At 53.8% G+C, this 5,301-nt stretch overlaps 2 long non-coding RNA genes across 3 annotated transcripts; one reads left to right on the top strand and one right to left on the bottom strand.

Annotated features, from left to right (window-relative positions):
* The first annotated feature begins 6 nt into the window (after positions 1–6).
* On the top strand, positions 7–3,197 carry LOC106728085. Of its 2 annotated transcripts, none has more exons than XR_001364333.1 (2): positions 7–1,061; positions 2,697–3,197. It is a non-coding gene; the product is annotated as an uncharacterized LOC106728085 (long non-coding RNA). The 2 variants fall into 2 exon arrangements; XR_001364334.1 differs by having other exon boundaries at positions 7–1,065.
* LOC106728086 lies at positions 822–2,662 on the bottom strand. The gene is made up of 2 exons (XR_001364335.1): positions 1,876–2,662; positions 822–1,789 (listed from the first exon to the last, which is right to left on the bottom strand). It is a non-coding gene; the product is annotated as an uncharacterized LOC106728086 (long non-coding RNA).
* Positions 3,198–5,301: the final 2,104 nt, after the last annotated feature.

Raw genomic sequence — 5,301 nt, 5'->3', positions numbered from 1 at the left:
ACGCGGCGGCTCTGGACGCCCTGGTCATCGACCCAGCAGTCCCGCCCCAGAGTCGGAACCGCCCGCGTCGGGGTCGTTGTGGGCCGGTCCGTGACCTGTCCAGGCTTCCCGCCCACCCTAAGGAGTTCGGTGCCCGGGCCCCTTTGCAGATGGGGAAGCCGAGGCTCGGGGCTGTGTCAGCGGCATCGCGGCTGGTGCTGGCCTCGCTGAGACTGGGTCTTCGGAAATAGTCTGCAGGGGCCGTGTGAGTCCGGTGGGCAGCTGCGGCACCGTGTGGGCGAGGTGCTCTGGGCCTGAGACCGGGGAGGAGGGTCCCGGGATCTGGACCGCACCGGGCAGAGGGCGCTGAGGGCGAGCTGATGGGCTAGGACTGGGTGTCGGGTGGCAGGGGTTGCAAAGCGCCCATGGCGGGGCCTGGTAGTCGGCTTGGGTGCCTGGCCTTTGTTCTTGAGCAGCGGGGACCTTCGGAAGGGCCGACACCGAAAGTGATAGCCGATTTGTGTTCTTAAAAAAAAAAAATCACTGGCAACTGCGGTAGGAAGTGAAAGCACCTTTCGTTTTGATGGTGTCGCTTTAATCCTCACCGCAAGCCAGGAGGCAGGAGGCACTCCCCGCTGAAGGTGAGCTCCCTGCAGCTGAGCTCCCTGCAGCTGGTGGAGCTGACAGTCCGCTCTCAGAAGCTGTCGTTTGGTTCTCATTCCAACAGAATCGGGTGGAATAAAATGCTTTTGCTTAGCAAGACCTTTTCCATATTCAATGTTTTCTTTTCATATTGTCCCTTGATGGAATGTATTGTGGTTGTTTGTTGTGTGTTTCTTTCCACTCCATTTAAACTTGTAAGGAGTTCGTTCTCTCTCTCTCTCTCTCTCTCTCTCTCTCTCTCTCTCTCTCGCTCTGCCCGCCCAGGGCCTTTGCACTGCTGTTGCTCTGCCTGGACCTCCTCCTCCCCTCACCTCCTTCAGGCCTGCAGATGGCATCCTATGGGATGTAACTGACCCCTGTGCACTCCGCACCCCTCGCTCTGCTCCGTTCTGCAGAGCACCTGTGGTTCAGGCCTCACAGTAGGTACTTGTTTATTTCTTGATTGTCCGCTCCCTCCACTAGAATATCAGAATCATTAGAGCAGCGACTTTGTTTTGTTCCCTTCTGGGTCCCTGGCACATAATTAACTACTTGTTGAGTGATTGAATGAAGCCTTGGGTGATGCGAAGTGAGAAAGTATTATTTAAAGTAAACAGAGGGAATGGGAGTGGGGAGGGGAGGGAAGGGACAAAAGGGATTATAGTAAAGGGATGTCTTTGGGGGGAGGGGTTGCTTAGTGTTGTAGACTAAACACAGCCACCAAGTCTTTGACATTGCTCCCTACAAGAGATGGGATCTAGCTTCACCCCTTGAATCTGGACAGATGTTGTAACTCGCTTTGACCAATAAAATGTGTAACAGTGACGTCCGACTTCGGAGCCGAGGCCTCCAGAGGCCAGCCCCAGCGAGCCTAGGGAGGCCCCATGGAAGAGAACTGAAGTGCGCTCCCCCCGCCCCCCCCCCCCCCCACCCACAGGCCAGACGCCAGACGTGTGAGTGAGGCTGCCCTAGACCCAGCCTCAGTTTAGCCAACTGCAGAGAATCATGAGCAAATGAAAACGGGGTGGGGGGTAATTTTTGTTTTATTTCTTGATTGTAGAGAGAGGAAGGGAGAAAGGGAGAAACATCAACCTGTTGTTCCACTTACCAGTATTTACGCATCAATGGTTGCTTCCTGTCTGTGCCCTGACGGGATCGAACCCGCAACCTTGGTGCATTGGAACGACGCTCCAACCAGCTAAGCTGCCCGGTGGTTGCTTCCTGTCTGTGCCCTGACGGGATCGAACCCACAACCTTGGTGCAATAAGACAATGCTCCAGGGCAAAACTTGTGGTCTTAAGCTTCTGTGTTTTGGGGCAGTTTGTTACACAGCCATAGATAACTGACACATTCCATTTCCTGGCCTCCGCCGGCCGTGGAGCATTGGAAATTGATATTCTTGACAGGCAGCTTCGATTATTCTGCTTAACAAAGAAAATAGGGGGAAGGCAGGAGGAAGAATCGATGTGAATGAGAAGGACAGGCAGAAAGGCGACGGACAACCTGGGAAGCAGTGAGTGGCTGGTTGTCTAACGGACCCTCGTCAGCCCTGTGTCCTGTGGTGCCCAGAAGCTGCGGCTCAGCCGTCAGATGACCGATGGCGTGGACCCAGGTCAGGTTCAGCCGTCCGCAGTTCACCAGCACCTGACGCTGGGCAGGCTGCACAGCGTCTCTGAACCTCATTCCTCATCTGCAAAGGACGTACATGACATCGGGTGGTTGTAGGACGGAATGAACCATGCCGTAAGACACTCAGCAGTGTGCGTGGCATAATACGTGTTATTGATTAGCTATCGCATTACCGTATGGATCACTGCTCACCTTGACTGTCACGGCTCCCCAGAGCATAGTGTTAGCAAAGGCCGATGGTACGTGGGCTCTGTGGGTCAGTCCTGTAAACACTCCCTCTAAACCTCCTAGCAACCCTGCAGCTTACACACTGTTGTCATCATCCCATTTCATTGGCGGGAAAACTATGGCTCCATCCCCAGTGTGGAGCGTGCGGGAGGCAGCCGATCCATGATGCTCTCTCATCACAGATGTTTCCATCTCTCCCTCCCCCTTCCTCTCTGCAGTCAATGAAAATATATTTAGAAAACACACACACTGTGGCTCAGAAGAAAGAAGCGAGGAGACGGAGAGCAGGTGCTGGCTGGGTGCTCTGTAAGATGACCCGCTGTGGGAACTCACTGACGTTTCTCACGAGGAGGCTGGAGGGATGGTTCCTGCGGAGAGACCACGGGCGCTACGCCGAGCGCCGTCATAGTATCAATAGCGCACACTATCAACGCGACCTAAGGCTGCTGACAGTGACTGCTCACCTGGCTGAGCTGGTGCTTGTCAGGTTCCCCACGGGTAAGTTGCTCGCCCACATCCTTGCCAGACTGAGTGCTGCGGAAGGAAGTCTCCGTGTGCAGCCCCCACTAGAGAGCGTGGAAAGTATCTATGTAGGTTATTTGGGTTCTTCTGTGTGGGAGACTTCTCCTCCCCCACGTGCTCAGTTCCTCCGTTTATATCAGCATGGACTCGTCGATATATATATTTTGTACTTTGGGTTATAATCCGTCACCACTTTATTTTGTTGCTCTTTCTCTGGACGTTGTTAACGTCCAAAACGCCGTCAAGCCTGACATCCTCCATCCAGAACCGGGCCAGTGTCCGCACAGGTAGAGCTGCCTCCTGGCCACACACCAGCCGGGCGGCGGGCGGGAGAGATTGACGGGTCTGGTTATAGAGCCTGAACGCACCTCGCAGGTCTGTAATGTTCGTTCCCTCACTCAAACCACGCGTGCTGAGCCCCGGGGAGGTGCCGCACAGCGTGCTAAGCACCAGCTTGCTTCGTTCTGGTGGGAGCAGAGGGCAAACAGGGAATCAGGACTCAGCCAGCGAGCTGGCATCAAGAGAGAGAGTGGAAGGGAGGGGAAGAGACAGACATTGATTGGTTGCCTCTGGCATGCACCCCAACCTGGGCTGGGGATCGAACCTGCAACCCAGGTACATGCCCGTAATGAGATTTGAACCCACGACCTTCGGTGCGAGGGCCAGCACTCTAACCACTGAGCGACACTGGCCAGGGCATGGCTATAATTTTTTAGTAACTATTAGATCCCAGGCATATTAATTCATATCTCTTATCATCACTTCCAAGTTAGATGTTCTTATTATCCCATTTTATAGATTAGAAAACTGAGGCACAGAGATTAAGAGGCTGCCCAAGGTCAAACCTTTGGCTCCCAGCCACAGGGCCTTTCATCTGGCTTGGTGTGTACTCCTCTGAAACATCCCAGAAGCCAGCAATTATGTAATCAGAAATGTCACTTTAAATTCCAACAGGTGTCCGCACTGACCCTTCTGCTTTTTCTGAAACGTCGTTTATTCTTTGGCTTGAGCTGTTTTCCTTTTCGTCTTCTCCAGCTTGTGCTACTGCATGTCACTGGGACGGTGATAATGCCCTTTTCTTTTTTTAAAAAAGTCATCTAGCCAGCCTGGCCGGCATGGTTCAGTGCTTGAGCGTCGACCTACGAACCAGGAGGTCACGGTCCGATTCCGGGTCAGGGCACATGCCTGGGTGGTGGGCTCGATCCCCAGTGTGGGACACGCAGGACGCAGCCAATCCATGATTCTCTCTCATCATTGATGTTTCTATCTCTCTCTCCCTCTCCCGTAATAAAAATACTTTTTACAAATGATTTAAAAGTTATCTTGTTGCCCTGACTGGTGTGACTCAGTGGATAGAGCATCGGCCTGCGGACTGAAGGGGCCCGGGTTCGATGCCAGTCAAGGGTATGTACCTTGATTGTGGGCACATGCCCAGTAGGGGCCGTGCAGGAGGCAGCTGATCGATGTTTCTCTCTCATCGATGTTTCTAACTCTCTATCCCTCTCCCTTCCTCTCTGTAAAAAATCAATAAAATATATTTTTTTAAAAAAAGTTATCTTGTCAAAGCAAGTGATAGTTTATAACCCCACCAGATAATTAGTGCGTGTGACAGCCCACAGGCGTGGCGCAGCCTTCAGCGGCAGGGCTGGGAGGCACGCACAGAAGGGCCTGTCCCACCCCCACCCCAACCCCCTGCCCTGGGGAACTCACACTCTACAGGTGGCATCTCGGCATCGCACAACGTCCTGTCAACCGTGTTGACAAGAGCCACACGTGTGGTCGCCCTGAGGGGAGACTGAGGCTCACCCGCGGCATCAGCAAGTCAGCACGAGAGGCGTGTGGGCAACAGGCATTGTGGGCGCAACTCCACCACGTGTGGGGAGAACCTGGGGCCGAATCTGGTGTTTGTTGAACGACTGAATGAGGGTCTCCCCATGAGCATGTACAGTGTGTTACCGGGCACTTGCCTAAACTGTAAACGCCTTAGGGTGAGGAGCAGGTGACTGGCTCCCCGCTCCCCGCCTCAGAGGGAGGTGACGAGGTGAAAGCTGTCCACCCCCAGGGCAGAGCTGCGTCCTGCTCACCGTGCACGGCCCGGTTCAGACTCGCAGCTGATCGCAGGCGCTCGAACACCTGTTGGTTGGAGCTCACAGAAGTCTGTGGCCGTCATCCTTACTTTAGTACATGGCCACAGTTGGTAATTCATCCGGCGTCCAGGATTCTGCATCTCCCACAAATGGGCTTTGGGGATACGTATATGGAGAGGGACATGTTTCTTTTCTCTCTCTTTTTTTTTTAAAT

This window comes from Myotis brandtii, unplaced genomic scaffold (genome assembly GCF_000412655.1).
Source record: "Myotis brandtii unplaced genomic scaffold, ASM41265v1 scaffold532, whole genome shotgun sequence".
NCBI lineage: Eukaryota > Metazoa > Chordata > Mammalia > Chiroptera > Vespertilionidae > Myotis > Myotis brandtii.
This window is presented reverse-complemented; position numbering and strand designations above follow the sequence as displayed.